At 37.1% G+C, this 17,473-nt stretch overlaps 1 non-coding gene across 1 annotated transcript; it reads left to right on the top strand.

The window, feature by feature from the left end:
• The first annotated feature begins 457 nt into the window (after nucleotides 1–457).
• On the top strand, nucleotides 458–564 carry LOC138819951 (U6 spliceosomal RNA). The gene has a single exon (XR_011369701.1). It is a non-coding gene; the product is annotated as a U6 spliceosomal RNA (small nuclear RNA).
• Nucleotides 565–17,473: the final 16,909 nt, after the last annotated feature.

Genomic DNA, 17,473 nt, shown 5'->3' with positions numbered 1-17,473 from the left:
CACAAAGAATTTGCAAATTCTCATTAGTAAAATTTCTATAAACTCTGAAATGTACACACTTAGTAGTATATGCTGCTACAATAAATCTTAAATACTTTATGGAAAAGTTTTATGACCTGTCATACAGTCTTAATTTTGGCATATATATAAGCAAATTCCCAAAATTAAAAATATTTAAAACATTAAAACTTTTAACAAACCTTAACACTTGCTTCAATGTTCATTATGAGAGGTGCCTTGTATAGAATAATTGAATTCCTCCTCTTGCACATCTCTTGAACAACAAATATCTTGATTATATTGTTTTTGACATGCCAATCTTGACTTTATTCATAAATGTGTGCTTATATAAGAAACACATGGTTTTAAAATTTCACAACAATTCTTTAGAACTTACTTTTTGTTGAATTGTTTAGTTTAAGAAAATCAATTACACTTTATATATAAAAAATGTTCTGTGCTCAATTCGGCAGCACATACACTAAAATTGAAATGATACAGAGAAGAGTACCATGGCCCCTGTGCAAAGATGACAAGCAAATTCATGAAGTGTTCCATATTTTTACAACAGACGCTGGAGTGGATGTGGCCAGAAAGGAACCCTACCGCATTTGAACCCTACTGCATTCTTGGGTGGGAGTGTAAACTTGTTCAGCTACTTCGGAAAGGAGTATGAAGGTTCCTCAAAAGATTCCACATAGCGCTCCCCTATGACCCAACAAATACTACTTCTGGGCATTTACCCAAATGATCACAAACAAGACCATACTAAAACTACTAGCACTACTATATTTATTGCAGCATTATTTACCATAGCTAAAATATGGAACCAAAATTGATGCCTCTCAGTACATGAATGGATCAAGAAAATGTTATAGATAGATAAATAGATAGATAGATTGATTGATTTCCTGTGTGTGTGTGTGTGTGTGTGTGTGTGTGTGTGTGTGTGTGTGTGTGTGTGTGTGTGAGAATAGGAATTCTATACCTCCATCTGAAAGAATGACATTGCCCAATTTGTTAGGAAATGGAAAGGCTTGGAAAAAATTATATTAGTGAAGTAAGCCAACTCCAAAGAAACATAGGTCCCATGGTTTCCCTTATTTGCAATAAATAATATATGTCTGAGATAAGCAGAAAAGGTCAAAAGCTATGTGCATATGACCAGATAAGATGATGTTAAATGAAATGACCCCCAAAGTAAGTACACAAGTGGGTTTTTTTCTTGCTTGCTATTATTTCAAACGTATTTATAATGTACGATGTATTTTATTGTTTCTTTATATGTTCCTCGCCCACAGTATAACCTCTGTTTTCACTGTATTTGATTTTGGTGCACCTGAATCTTGTATATACACTTAGCTAATTGGGGAGGGTAAAGAAGAAACAAAATGGTTAACTAGGAATACTGGTCCACCCATTGTGACAATGAGATGCATAAGACACTATGTTGAAAGTTGAACTTTACAATTTAGGTGGGGTTGGGGGGGGGATGAAGGGGAGTGTACTTGTAGAGATGTGAGGAAGGGATGGTGGGGGAAAAACCAAGGAGGAGGTAACAATGCCTGAGAGGAAAGGGACTCATTACCTTGCTCTTGTAACTGAAACCCCTCTGTATGGTATTTTAACAATAAAATACATATAAAAATGTTCTGAGATGGAACAGTTTATTTCCTCTATTATACCCATATAATATCATTAACTAAGAAATTAATGCAAAACACTGACGTGAATAAGTGTGTGAGTGTGTGTGTATGTGTGTGTGCCTGCATGTTGGCGTGCTCAGAGTTTGAACTTAGGGCTTTAAGGTCTTGCTAGGCCTTTCCCCTCTAGTTTGGTGAGCTAGTATATTAGCTACATCTCCATTCATGCTCTTTTCTAGTTCATTAAAATTTTTGAAAAATAATGTCATGATTTTTTGCTCTGATTGGTTTCCAAATGTTATCCACAGAACTCAGCCTTCTGAGTACATATCCTGAGTAGTCAGGATTACAAGGGTGACCAACCAGCACAAGGCTTTCAGAAACATATTAAATGTAGAAGAAAATTTACTTCATGAGTGCTTGTTTTATCATCTACATTTAAAGCATTTTGGAGTGATTATATGTGAATTTATTTCGTTTTTGGAGTCTTAAAAGACAGTACGTGATGATATTTAAAAATTTTACTACTTTTTAAAAAGGAAACTGGAAATGTGGAACAGAAGAAATTTGGCTCTCTTTGGACCTCAATTTATAAGCTCATCTCTGTGCATGATAACCCAATGTCACCAACACAGTCTGTGTTGAAGACAAAATGTGGCAGAAAACAAACACCCTTGGCAACAATTGCTATGGTATTATTTCTTGGACAATATGTATATTGAATTGAGTGTGTAAGAGAATGGAGAGATTTTACCTACCTTTTTTGTATTGCTGAAAGACTTTTGGAAACTTTGACTGATTTCCTTCCTCATTGTGTGTCTTTGGACCGTGCACTTAGTGCCTTTAATTACAATTTTTCCCAACATTATAATGGTAATAACATTAGCATTACAGCAAATATTATCTTAAGAATTAAGAGGCATGACACTGGTGAAATACTTAAGTTTCTATGAATAAGCTTTGAGTTTGGTCAGCAATTTTTAATACTAAATATAATTCCATATGTATTACAGAAACCATTACATGTAGCGAGAAACCAGAACTAATGTTATCAATTGACTGTGATCTGCTTTCAAGGAAGCCAGGTGGATAACTTCTCATGCTGTAATTCAAACTGGTTATCTTGTCTTGATATTGTAAAAATATCAGGGACAGAATAATGAAGAAATGTTGTGCACTGAGCTGAAGCGCGTATGAAAATGTGCAAAACTGATAAAACGTAAACTTATCTGAGCAGTATATTGTGTTTTACATCATTTAAGTTACATTGCAAAGATAGGGAGACCTAGAAGAATGAATTCTACTTTTGATACCCTATCATAGGGACTTAGAAGGATGAACTTACCTCATGCTTGAAGAGGCATCATCGGATGAGAGGAACAGTGTTTTTTTGTTTGCTTCCTTCCATTTATTCTTCAGTTTGAAATCTGAACTACTTGAAACTGAAGGAAAACAAGGGAAATCAGACATGCAGGCTTTGGAAAGAGCAATAAACATAAAATAAAATAAATATAGCCTTGTAAAAGGTCAAACTAAATTGAGTTTTATAGTCTCAAGTGATCTAAGCAATATCATGATATTGAAAATTTTAAAATGTTAGGAGTTGCTTAATGTTTTCCTTTCTACTACCTTGAATTAATTATTGATTTTGTATAGCGAGCTTAAAGATGAGATTAACAAGTAACATGAATAAAAATGGACAAAAGTTCCAAAAAGCCCTGAAAATCACAGTGGGTTTACAAAGTTGTGTTTAATACCATTTCTATACTGGCTTAGTGAACAGAAGTCATTAGAGAAATGCAATTCAAAATTACTATGATACTACTTCATAACTATTATAACTCTTACAAAAAACCCCAAAAGAACCAGGTGTGGTGGTAAAGGTTTGTAATTCCAAGCATTTAGGAGGTTGGACTAAGAGGAATTGAGTCTAAAGCCAGTCTGGGTTACTTCACCTATTAGAAACATGCACTTTCATAAAACTCAAAAGGCAATAATATTGGTGAGAGTATGGAGAAAAGAAAATTCTCTACACTCTTGGTCAAAATACAGGCTCGTATTCTCGTTGTAGAAATTAGTATGCATTTTCTAAAAAAATGCAAAGTTGAAATATCATCTGACTCACCAATCATGTGATTGTTTCTCTCTGGGTAACTCGTAAATATATTTGTAGTTCATTGTTATTCACATTATTCACAACAGCAGCCAAGATATACTTCGAAGTTAAGTGTTCAAATTCACACAATTAAAGCAACTCTGGTACATGCACAAATACATGTTCTGTTTCATCCTTAAAATAGCAAGATACTTCTCCCATTAGCCACAACTTACAATGACCAGAAAGATGTAATCTAAATGAACAAAAATTTTGTCTTCCGATCTTTGTAATACTACACACACGCAAACACACCAACCTCAAACATTACGAGAGAATTTTTTTTAAAGTAAAGCAAACTGGAATCACTAGGGCATTTAGATCACAATGTAGAAGATAGTAGATATGAAGGATAACCAAGTACAGAGTTGTAATGTACAAGATGAGGTTACAGGGGACTACAGTGGCCTTACAAAGGAATGAAGCTAAGTAAGTAGGAGTTGTTCTTCCGAATGAAGCTAAATAAATAGCAGTTGTTCTTCTGAGTAGGGTTTGCTCTTTAAAGTTGTTCTTCCTTCAGTAATGGATGAGATTAATGTAATTCTTTAAATATACCTGCCTGTTTGCAGAAATAATATCAAACAATATAGCAATAATGTTCTATGCTCAACATAGAACAAAATGTCAAATTAAAATACATGAGATTATTCTTGATATAAACTAATTATTACAAATAAGGGAAAACCTGAGACCTATGTTTCTTTAAGTCTGGCTTACTTCACTTAATATTTTTTCCAAGATCTTCCATTTCCTTACAAATGAGGTGGTATCATTCTTTCTGATGGAAGCATAGTATTCCACATGCATGTGTAAGTGTGTGTGTATGAGAGAGTGACATTTTCTTCATTCATCTACTGAGGTGCATCTGAGTTGATATCATATCTTAGCTATGGTAAATAATACTGTGATAAACACAATTGTGCTGGTAGCTTTAGTGTGGCCTTGTTTGTTGTCACGTGGGTAAATGCCCAGAAGTGGTATTAGTGGGTAATAGGGAAGCATTATTGTGTACATCAAGGATAATCTTAGTAGATGAGCAGAATAGCTCACTATCTACTTACATATGATCTTTTTTTTTTTTTTTTTGGTCGGTCGTGGGGCCTGAACTCTGGGTCTGGGCACCGTCCCTGAGCTCTTCAGCTCAAGGTTAGCGTTCTACCACTTGAGACACAGTGCCACTTCCGGCTTTTTTCTGCTTATGTGGTGCTGAGGAATCGAACCCAGGGCCTCATGCATGCAAGGCAAGCATTCTTACCACTGAGCCACCTTCCCAGCCCTACATATGATCTTATAAGGTGATTCCAAGTGAAATGAACTCAAAGACATGTTTTTGTTGTTGTTGTTCTTAATGTAGTATGTGATTTCTTTTTATCTTTTGTGTTTTCCCCACCAATGTTTATCCCCTGTAGTCACTGTATTTGATTTTGATACCCTGGTTATTGTAAATATGTTGATCTGAACTAGGAAAGGGAAAGGTGAATAAACAAAATAGTGAGACAAAGGACAAAGGGGGAACCTATGCAAACGAGATACTCACAATATTTTGGAAATAATCTTGGGGGATGTTAGGAAGGATGAGGGAGTAACATGGGGGAAGTGGTAACAAGTTAGAAAAAAATGAATTCACTAACTTACTTATGTAAATCTAACCCCTCTGTACATTAACTTGATAATAAAATTTAAATAAAAATAAAATACATGAGAGCAGCAATACAGGAGATGAGAGTGGGGAAAATATTGTATTATACAGAGAAAAGTAGAACAGCTGTGGAGTACAGTGATTTCACTGTAACATAGGAAGTGATAAACTAGTATACAACTTTTCACCCTCATGTCAATCACTAAACAGGGAAAACAAAATGCAAACTCAGTAAAACAATAGAGATAAAATAGAAAAATAAACAATTAAGGTGAAGAGATGAATTGGACCAAGAATAACAAATGACACAGGAAGCAAATAAGCTGGTAAGTTTAAAAAATATTGCCCATAATAGTATTTTTTACATCACAATTTGTTAGAACTATAATTCAAATCACAGTTTAATAATATATTATTTTAATAATGTTATTATTACTGATTTAATATTGAATGTTTAACATATAATTTTAATTTTAGTAGATATAGAAAAGAAGAAAGTGAAACTAATTTTAATAATATATTTCATGAATTGTAAAATTGAGAAGCATTAGAATTTAAACAAACATATCATTATTTCAATAATAAATCATCATTTCATTTTTGTGAATTAATTTAATAATTCAGTTTATTCTACACTTAGCACTCATCATAACATCAAATAATAAATTATTGCATATGACTCTTGGTATTAGGTGAAAAGGCTCAACACTGTGGTAAAATTCACACCACACATTCTCCAGGCAGTGTATGAGGGTATGACTCCTCTTGTCTAGCTTAAATTGTGGAAATTTGATTACTACATGCATGTTAAATTCCTGTCTAGGAGACATCCATAAAATTATATACAGTATTTCATATGATGCTTATAGAACATATTCATTAAATTTTTATTTTGTGCCAAATAAATATTTGTACAGAGACTGCATTTCTGAGTAGATGATGGTGTATATGTGCCAGATAATACATATTGAGGCTTATTTTATATTTCTGACATTGTTTCAATAGTTGGATTTAATTTTCCATAAGGTGTTAAGTGTATTATATTGGATATATGAAAGTAATGAATGTTTATTACATTAATCCATTGTCACTTGTCTAATCCCAAGTATAAATTATCCATGTGTTTGAAGTAATGAAAAAAACAACAGATATAAGCAAGATAAATCTGTCTAATCCCAAGTACAAATTATCCATGTGTTTGAAATAATGAAAATAACAACAAATATAAGCAAGATAAATCAGACTCTAGACAAGTATTTCCTCCTTTATTTTGATAGTTGGTCCTCTTTTACAATACAGTATATTCTTGGGAAAATGTGCTCCACGCTGACCACAACTGAAGAATATTATGATTTGATCTATCCTAAGAGAAAAAAGGAAGGTAATCCTTCCTTCCAAACTTCTGCTCCCAGAGATGTGATCTGTTTTATGGTAGTGACTTGAAAATGAACATTTTTCACAGTCAACTTTGAAAAGCCATCTTGATAGACCATTGTTAGAGAGGATTATTCATGGTTTTGCAAGGATGCCAGATTGGCTCATTTTGAAACAATGAAAACAGGAATTTAGTCAGCTGTTTTTGTTTCTTTAGGAGAAAAACCTATTGAGTATAGGCCAGGGGATCATTGGGACCCAGTGAAGCTACTACCTTGAATAGTAAACCTAGACCTCTAAAAAATATACTCCAGTAAGCACAGCCAGTCAGAGCTGCTATCACAGCCTACATGAAGTCAGGCAAATAACAGAAGATGAGAGGCATTTAACTGATAAAAACATATTTTTATGAGTCAGACTGAAATGAGACTCTAGAGAGAGGGTCAGAAATACTGATTAGAGAGATTAAATTTGTCACACAAAGATTGGAAAATAGAATTCCTTGTAGAACAAATAAATCATAGAAAGCCCGTGCATGTAAGAATATGACAGCAGACCAAATTCCAGAAATGCACATTTTCTTAGAGGACAGCTTAATGAATTATCAATGGAAATCTTTGGATTCTTAAATATTTGACCACATGTGGGAGAAGGCCAATTACTGAAGAGAAAGAAAGTGTCATCACTCTGTTAGGAGGTTCAATATCACATTACGAAGTAATCAAGCACAGACTTGTAATAAAAAGAGAAAAAAATAATTTTTCCAAATGAGGGGATCATTTGATTTGATTTAGTAGTTCTTGATTTATTTGCTAGCAATTCCCATACAATTGATCCAGTCCCACATCTGAGTTGATATTTACTGAAGTATTCCCACATGAAGGAAAAGAGAAAATTTACAAATGTATGATGAAATGAATTGAGGGTGACATGTTCTAATACTGATATCTGACCTTTAGACACAGGAGAAGAGGTGGATTCTCTTTTTATATAAAAATCCCCCATTTCTTAGCCTGGTGCCAGACGCTCACAGCTGTAATCCTAGCTACTCCGGAAGCTGAGATCTGAGGACTGCTGTTCAAAGACAGCTGGGGCACCTGAGACTGTTATCTCCATTGAACCACCAGAAAACCAGAAGTGGCACTGTGGCTCAAGAGGTGGAGAACTGACCTTCAGTTGAAGAGCTTAGGAACAGGTCCCACTCCCATAGTTAAAGACCAACAACAACAACAAAAAATCCCCCTTCTCTTGGACTGCCTACATCTTTTCCTAACATTCAACAAAAAGCCCTTTTATCACCCGCTACATTTAAGTCCTAAACTAACTACTGCCAATAGAATGATGTGGTATCTGATGTCAAAAGGTTCATATTTGCGGAAACAAATACCAACAGGGTTAACATTTTTCCCATTCCTTGAACTCTTGCCCTGGGCCCTGAACATGGTTATGTGGTAGCTTTAATGTGAGCTTGTTTGTTATTTATTGGATTACTGCCCACTAGGGTAATTAATGAGTCATAGGGGAGATTTATGTTTAGTCTTTTGAGTACTCTCCATACTGCCTTACAGAGTGATTGAAAAAGTTTAATTTGGAAGGGAGTTCCGGGAAGATGGCAGAGGAGAAGCTGGAGGCTAAACAAGCTCTTGTATACAAAGCAGTTTTAGTGTTCCAGTGAACAGTCCTAAGCCAGAGAATCACACCAAGTGTGCCATCACAGGACAGAGAGTTAGGCCAGAGAGGGAAAATCCAGGCAAGGAGACAGATCTGAGCACTTGCCAGCAGATGCTACTGTGGCTGCAGTTGTGGTGAAAATGGCCATAGCTGCCATACCTGCAACACAGAGAGTCCAGGACAAAGGAGTCAGATGCGGCAGGCGAGCAGATTCTACTCAATATCAGCAAGAAGCGACAAGGAGGAAACATTTCATCCTGCAGTTCACAGACCAGAGACAACCCAGGAACCAAGACTCCACGTGGGTAGAAGCCTTAAATCCTCACTCCTTCTCAGGGAGCAGAGGAGGAAAGGCCACCCCCCCCACTACCAGAGATCTCCATCTTTGATACTGACACAGGCCAGGCTGAGCTGCTAGCTCCATCTCAGGCCTTGGAAGAAAACTAGCGTCATTTAGCAGGTCACAAGAACCTAAACTGACCGGCCAGACTCAGCTCCACCCAGGGAAAAGTCACCCAGCTCTGGATGCCAATTCCAGGAGTGGCTTTCTTCACTTGGTAAACAGAGCCAGAGGCTGCCCCTCCCTTTAGCAGCCTTGACAATCAATTGAAATTCAGTAAACAGGAACCCTGAGAATGGCTCCAGGCTGGGCTTTGTGAGTCTCTCACTAACCCCTCAGGGAAAAGCTACTGATGGCTGAAAGGCCTCAACTCCACCCAGAATTTAGCATCATCACAGCATCTCCAAACTTGAGGAAAGAGCCATCTCCCTCTTTTGTGATACTCAAAGCAGATCTCCCTCCCATTGAACTAGCCTGGGAGGAGGATCACAAAATCTGGGTAAAGCAGAGCATTTTTCTGCCTACTCAAACTGACTTAAGAAACCAACCAAGCCACAGGAAAATCAAACACCACAAGCAGACCAGAGACTCCAACATGTGGCTGGTTATGGACACAAGGGAGATACAGGATCTTCACACCCCTCCAATAAAATTAAAGAAGTTTTTTTTTCTTTTTTGGGGGGTACCTTTTAATAAAAATTTTTTTTCTAAAATTTTTTTAATTCTTAATTTTTACCTTTTTAAAAAATTGTTTTCTAGGGCTGGGAAGGTGGCTCAGTGGTAGAGTGCTTGCCTTGCATGCATGAGGCCCTGAGTTCGATTCCCCAGCACCACATAAGCAAAAAGAAAAAAAGCCAGAAGTGGCGCTGTGGCTCAAGTGGTAGAGCGCTAGCCTTGAGCTGAAGAGCTGAGGGACAGCGCCCAGACCCACAGTTCAGGCCCCACAACTGGACCCAAAAAAAAAAATTGTTTTCTAGTAACATTTTTTCTTCCTCTTATAATTTTTATTTGGGGAGTATATGTGTGTGTGCGTTTTTTTTCTTTCTTTTTAAAAGAATATTTGATCTTTTTTTCTTTCTTCCTCAATGTTTTCACCTTTTCTTCTCTTCATTCTTCTTTGTGTGACTTAATTGCTGTTCTGCACATCCTCAGACATACCCATAGTCAATTATTGGACCTTATCCCCCATTGTGTACACACTTAATCCAGAAATTTATTACTCAATTCAAAACCTCTTAGACTTAAATTCCTTAATAGCACTATGACTCTTTATACCTGTATAATAATTTCAGTATTTTTATTTTTAATTTTTCATGTTTCCATTATTTCCCTCCCCTTCCCTCATTGTATCCACTTCTTCTCTGCGTATTTTGTTTTAATTCTGCATAATTTTTAAGCACTACAATTTTTATTTTTTAATTTTTGCTTTTCTATTTTTTCTTGTCTCTTTTTTCTCTTTCTCTTTCTTCTTTTTTTCTCTCTCTCTGCTTTCATCCTATCCAAACTATTTGCCACTTTGAGATTAGGACTTAGTTAAGTAAACTCTCCCTGTGCCTTCCTACATCTTTTTATTCCTATTTTTACCCACATCTCTCCTCAACATAATAAATTCTCGTATGCCAAATACTTCTTTGGGGTTTGTAGCCCATTAATATATAATTGTTTGATGTTGAATACATATATCTGATGAACTAGATTGTATCTGCAGACTTTGCACTGTGCAAGTACAGACTTTGATTGATGCGTGCTTTAAGATAGTGTTCTAGCACAAAACTGGTGTTACTTTCATCCTAAATGAGCAGAGTGAGCTGGAAAAACACACAAAAAAAAGGAAAGTCCGCGTATCTCAACTCCAAGTCATGATAATCAGGGGACAGAACAGATAATGAATAATCCAGAGGAGAGTTCCAAGAGAGCTCTACAAACACTGCTGGCAACAATGGTAAATGAAAAGATTGAAAACATACAAAAGATTCTGTATGAGCGTGATAGGGAGAGAGAGGAGGCAAACCAAAGGTTAATGCGGGAATATCATGAGCCTGAGGAAGCTACTCAAAAACCGATACAGAAATTGAATGACCAGCTGGAGACCACTCCAAAAGAAAGGCAGGAATGGCATGAGCACGCTGAGAACACTGAAAGAGAAATACAAGAATGGCGTGAATGTGAGGAAGCTAAGCAAAGAATAATACAAGAATTGAGAGAACAGGACGAGAATACACAAAGATCACTAAAGGCATTCAGGAATCCATTAACAAAGAGCTGAAGGAAGTCATGGAGACCACAAAGGGAATGCTGAATGGCACCCAACAGAAGGAATGGGAGTACAACGAAATCATAACCAATCAACTAAATTATTTGATAATAAGCACTGAACACCAAATTAAGGAAGTAAAAAAGCTCATACAAGTCTAGAACAAAGCTTCAACAAAGAATTTGAAGGCATCAAAACTGAACAATTGGGGAAATGAGATAAAAAACAAATAGAAAGTCTTTACCGCAGGTTAGACCATGCAGAAGATAGAATCTCGGGGATTGAAGACAGCCTAGATATTGTGGAGAAAGAACATACAACAATCCAAGACAAGTCCAAGAAATATGATAGATCTATTCAAGACTTGGAAGACACCACAGAAGACCTAATCTGAGGATAATGGGTGTAGACGAGCACATAGAAATAGTAGTTAATACTAGATTGAAGAGAAGTGGAGAGAGTGGGCATCCTTGTCTTGTTCCTGAGTTAAGAGGAAATGGCTTCAGTTTTTCACCATTGAGTATAATGCTGGCTGTAGGTTTGTCATATACAGCCTTTATTGTATTGAGGAATGTTCCATGGATTCCTAATTTTTCCAGAACCTTCATCATAAAGGGGTGTTGGATCTTGTCAAATGCTTTTTCTGCATCTATTGAGATAACCATGTGGTTCTTATTCTTGCTCCTGTTGATGTGATGAATAATATTAATTGATTTGCGTATATTGAACCAGCTTTGCATCCCTGAAATGAATCCTGTTTGATCATGGTGTATGATTTTTTGGATGAATTGTTGAAGTCGATTGGCCAAAATTTTGTTGAGAAGTTTTGCATCAATGTTCATCAAAGAAATGGGTCTATAGTTTTCTTTCTTTGATGAGTCCCTGCCTGGTTTTGGGATGAGGGTTATGATGGCTTCATAGAATGTGTTCGGTAGTGAGCTTTCTCTTTCAATTTCATTGAAGAGTTGGAGGAGTATTGGTGTGAGCTCTGCTTTGAAGGCCTTGTAAAATTCCGCTGTAAAACCATCTGATCCTGGACTTTTCTTAGCTGGGAGGTCTCTTATTGCTGTTTCTATTTCAATGCTTGATATGGGCCTGTTAAGCTGGTTTAACTCATCTTGGTTTAGTTTTGGCATGTCAATATTTGCTAGGAAAAGGTCCATTTCTGTCAAGTTCTCAAACTTATTAGCATAAAGTTTTGAGAAGTATTCCCTTATAATGTTCTGAATCTTGGTTGTTTCCGTGGTGATGTTTCCATTCTCATCTCTGAGTTTATTAATTTGGGTGTGCTCTCTCCTTTTTCTGATAAGGTTTGCTAAGGGTCTGTCAATTTTGTTAAGTTTTTCGAAGAACCAACTCTTTGTTTTGTTGATTCTTTCTATAGTTTTTTTGGATTCTAATTCATTTAATTCTGATTTAATTTTGATTATTTCTTTCCGTCTACTGGATTGGGGTTTATCTTGCTGCTCTTTTTCAAGGAGGTTTAGATGTGTCATTAAATTGTTAGTTTCTGATCTCTCCAATTTGTTGATGTAGGAGCTCAGAGCTATAAACTTTCCTCTGAGTACTGCCTTTGCTGTGTCCCAGAGGAGCTGGTAATTTGTGTGTTCATTTTTGTTGAATAGCATGAACATTTGAATTTCCTTTCTAATCTCTTCCATGACCCACTCATGATTCAGCAGTGTGTTGTTCAGCCTCCATGTGATACCGGACTTTCTTTGGTGGCTTTTGGTGTTGAGTTCTAATTTTATTCCCTTGTGGTCAGAGAGAATGCAAGGTATAACTTCAATGTTTCTGAATTTAGACAAGTTTGCTTTGTGGCCTAAAATGTTGTCTATTTTAGAAAACGTTCCATGTGCTGCTGAGAAGAACGTGTATTCTGATGCTGCTGGGTGAAATGTTCGGTAAATGTCTGTTAAGTCTAGTTGATCTATGCAGCTGTTTAGATCTGCGGTTTCTCTGTTGAGTTTTTGCCGAGTTGATCTATCTAGAGGGGAGAGTGGTGTGTTAAAATCCCCAACGATTAATGTCTTTGGATCTATCTGGGATTTGAGGGAAAGTAGTGTTTCTTTGATAAATTTGGGTGCTCCATTGTTTGGCGAATAGATATTTAGAATTGTAATATCCTCCTGAAGGAGAGATCCTTTAATTAGTATGTAGCGACCTTCTTTATCTCTTCTCACGAATTTTAATTTGAAGTCTATTTTATCTGATATTAGGATTGCAACTCCCGCCTGTTTATGAGGGCCGTTTGCTTGGTAGATTTTGTTCCAGCCTTTAACCCTGAAAATATGTTTGTTTTTACGGGCAAGATGTGACTCCTGCAGGCAGCAGATAGAAGGGTCTTGTTTTTTAATCCAACTAGACAGTCTATGTCGCTTAATTGGAGAGTTCAGTCCGTTAACGTTAAGAGATAGGACTGAGAGGTATTTGGGAGTTCCTGCCATGTTATCCACCTTCTTGGGGGCTGTGAAAACTGGGTTCTTCCTAAGGTTCTTGGATTCTCAGTTTGTGTGCAATTTCTTGGCCTTTGTTGCGTTCTTGTTGGTTTTCTATGTGTAGGACATCTTTAAGAATCTTTTGCAGGGCTGGTTTGGTGGAGATGTATTGTTTCAATTTTTCTTTGCTATGGAAGGTTTTTATTTGGCCTTCAGTTATGAAGGAGAGTTTAGCTGGGTACAGTATTCTTGGTTGATAGTTGTTTGTCTTTAGGGCATGGCATACGTCATTCCAGGCTCTTCTTGCTTTGATTGTCTCTGCTGAGAAATCTGAGGTAATTCTAATTGGTTTCCCTTTATAGGTGATTAACCTTTTCTCCTTGACAGCTTTAAGGATCTTTTCCTTGGTCTGGGTTGATCCTGTGTGGATTATAATGTGACGGTGAGATGTCCTATTCTGGTCTGGTCTATTTGGGGTTCTAAAAGCTTCTTGTATCTGAATAGGCCTATCTTTTTGTATGTTTGGGAAGTTCTCTGCTAGGATCCTGTTAAACAAATTTCCTAGACCATTAACTTCTGTTTCTAGGTGCTCCTCTACACCCATTATCCTTAAATTGGGCCTTCTGATGGTGTCCTCCAGGTGTTGGATAGACCTATCATATTTCTTGGACTTGTCATGGATGGTTGTATGTTCTTTCTCTATAATATCTAGGCTGTCTTCAATCCCTGAGATTCGATCTTCTGCATGGTCTAACCTGCTGTCAAGACTCTCTACTTTGTTTTTTATCTCTTTTCCTTCTAATTGGTCAGCTTTGATGGCTTCAAGTTCTTTGTTGAAGCTCTGTTTTAGGTCTTGTATGAATTTCTTTACTTCCTTAATTTGGTGTTCAGTGTTTGTTCTCAAATCACTTAGTTGATTGGTTATGGTTTCTTTGGACTCCCATTCCTTCTGTTGGGTTCCATTCAGCATTCCCTTTGTGGTCTCCCTGACTTCCTTCAGCTCTTTGTTAATGGATTCCATGAATGTCTTTAGTGATCTTTGTGTATTCTCTACCTGGTCTCTTAATTCGTGAATTACTCTTTGATTAGTTTCCTCCCTTCTGTGGGATTCCTGCAGTTCTCTTTGAGTGTTCTCTGCCTGCTCACGCCATTCCTCCCTTTCTCTTTGAGTATTCTCAAGTTGTTCACGCAAATCCTGTATCTGTTTTTGAGAAGCTTCCTCACGCTTATGATATTCCAGTATAAACTTCTGGGATGCCTCCTCTCTCTCCCTATCACGCTCATACAGAGTCCTTTGTACATTGTCAAACTTCTCATTTATCATGTTTGCTATTAGTGTTTGTAGAGCTATTTGGGAACTCTCCTCTGGATTATTCTTTATCTGTTCTAATCCCTGATTATCAAGGTTGGGAATTGAGATACCCGAATTTGCCATTTTTCTTGTGTTTTTCCGGCTTACTCGGCCCATTTGAGATAAAGATTGCACCAGTTTTGTGCTAGAACACTATCTTAAGGCAACCATCAACCAAAGTTTGCATTTGTACAGTCAATAGTCTACAGATACAATCTAGTTCAACAGATACATCTATTCAACATCAAACGACTATATGTTAAAGGACTTCGAACCGCAGAAAAGAATTTGGAAAACCAGAAATTATTAGGATTAGTGAGAGATGTGGGTAAAAAATCGGAATAGATTGGTGTTGGGAGGCACAAGGAGAGTTAACTATGTCCTAATCACAGTGCAGGAAATGGGTTGGGTAGGATGCAAGTAGAGAGAGAGAGAAAAAGAAGAGACGGAAAGGGGAATAAAGAGAGACCAGAAAAAGAATAGAAACGTAAAAATTAATGTTATTATAGAGGTTAAAAGACCATCTATTTAGAGAGGAATGTGAATATGTTCAGAGAAGGGGAGGGACATTGAGGAGATGTGAAAAGCTTTAAGGGAGAAGAAAAGATCAGAAGTTCAGTAGAGCTAGATAAAAAAACAAAAAGATAATTAAGAAAGAAAGAAAAAGAGAAAGAAGACAAGAAAAGAAAGGAAAACTCTCATTCACGTAATTCTGAAATAAAAATTATAAGATGAGAAAAAAAAAGTTACTGGAAAACAATTATTTTTTCAGAAGAGGCAAAAATTAAAGATTAATAAAAGTTTTAGAAGGGAAAAAATTTATATACATATATATATATATATATATATATAAGGTAACCAAAAAAAACAAGCAAAAAAAAGAAAAGAAGAAGAAGAAAAAAAAAAAAAGAAAAAAAGAAAAAAAAAAGTCTTTTGATTTTTTTTTTTGGGGGGGGAGGAGTGGGAAGAATCCTGTATCTCCCTTTTATCTGCAACCAGTCTCTTGGAGTCTCTGGTCAGCTTGAGGTCCTGTGGCTTGATTGGTTTCTTAAGTCGATTGGTTGGAAGAGGCAGAAAAATGCTCTGCTTTACCCAAAATTTTGAGATCCCCCTCCCAGGTTAGTTTTCTGGGAGGGTGGTCTGCTTTGAGAGTCACAAAAGAGGGGGATGTGGTGATGAGGCTAGGTTCTGGGTAGCGTTGAGGCCTTTCAACAAACAGTAGCTTTTCCCTGGGGCTTTTTTGTGATAAAGCTCACAGCGCCCAGCCTGGAGCCATTCTCAGGGTTTCTGTTTTTCAATTGATTGTGGTGGCTGCTAGAGGGAGGGGCAGCCTCTGGCTCTGGTTACCCAGTGAGGTTAGGCTGGCTCCTGAGCTGGGTGACTTTTCCCTGGATGGAGCTGAGTCTGGCAGGTCACTTCGGCGTTAAGTTCTTGTGACCTGCTAAATGACTCATTTTATTCCAAGGCCTGGGTTGGAGCTGGCAGCTTCTCTGGGCTTTGTCGGTATCCAATATGGAGATCACAGGTGCTGCACCAGAATCAACTCCAAATGGATCAAAGACCTTGAACTCAAAGCAGACACTCTGAAAACATTACAGGATGGAATAGGAGAAACCCTAGGTCTCCTTGGCTCAGGTCGAAATTTTCTGAATAGAGACCCGGAAGCACAACAAATCAAAGAAAGGTTGGACAAATGGGATTGCATAAGGTTGCAGAGCTTCTGCAGGGCAAATGACATAGCTGGCAAGATCAATAGAAAGCCCACCGATTGGGAGAAGATCTTTACTAGCCATACAACGGACAAGGGTCTCATATCTAAAATATACTTGGAACTCAAAAAATTAAACCCCCCAACAACAAATCCTCAAAGAAACAACTGCCCAATAAATAAGTGGGCGAAAGACTTAAAGAGAAGCTTCTCTGAAGAAGAAAGAAGGATGGCCAATAGACACATGAAGAAATGTTCAACATCCCTAGCCATAAAAGAAATGCAAATCAAAACAACATTGAGATATCACCTCACTCCAGTTAGAACAGCAAAAATCAAGAACTCTAATAACAACAGATGCTGGAGGGGATGTGGACTGAAAGGAACCTTACTTCATTGTTGGTGGGAATGTAAACTTGTTCAACCACTTTGGAAATCAGTATGGAGGTTCCTCAAAAGACTTCACATAGATCTCCCCTATGATCCAGCAATCCCACTTTTGGGCATTTACCCAAATGTTTACAAACAAGACCACACTAAAGCTACCAGCACAACTATGTTTATTGCAGCATTATTTACCATAGCTAAGATATGGAACCAACCCAGATGCCCCTCAGTAGATGAATGGATCAAGAAAATGTGGTATATATACACAATGGAATTCTATGCCTCCATCAGAAAGGATGACATTTCCCCATTTGTTAGGAAATGGAAAGGTTTGGAAAAAATTATATTAAGTGAAGTAAGCCAGGCCCAAAGAAGCATAGGTCCCATGGTTTCCCTTATTTGCAATATCTAGTATAGGTATGAGTCAAGCGGAAAAGGTCAGATAATGTGATGTTAGGAAAATGAAACCTTAAATATGTATTTTAATGTTTTCGTTTCTTTCATGCATGTGTT

Source organism: Dipodomys merriami, unplaced genomic scaffold, assembly GCF_024711535.1.
Source record: "Dipodomys merriami isolate MVZ:Mamm:240054 unplaced genomic scaffold, mDipMer1.0.p SCAF_835, whole genome shotgun sequence".
NCBI lineage: Eukaryota > Metazoa > Chordata > Mammalia > Rodentia > Heteromyidae > Dipodomys > Dipodomys merriami.
The sequence above is the reverse complement of the archived record's forward strand: the minus strand, read 5'-3'. Positions and strand labels throughout refer to the sequence as shown.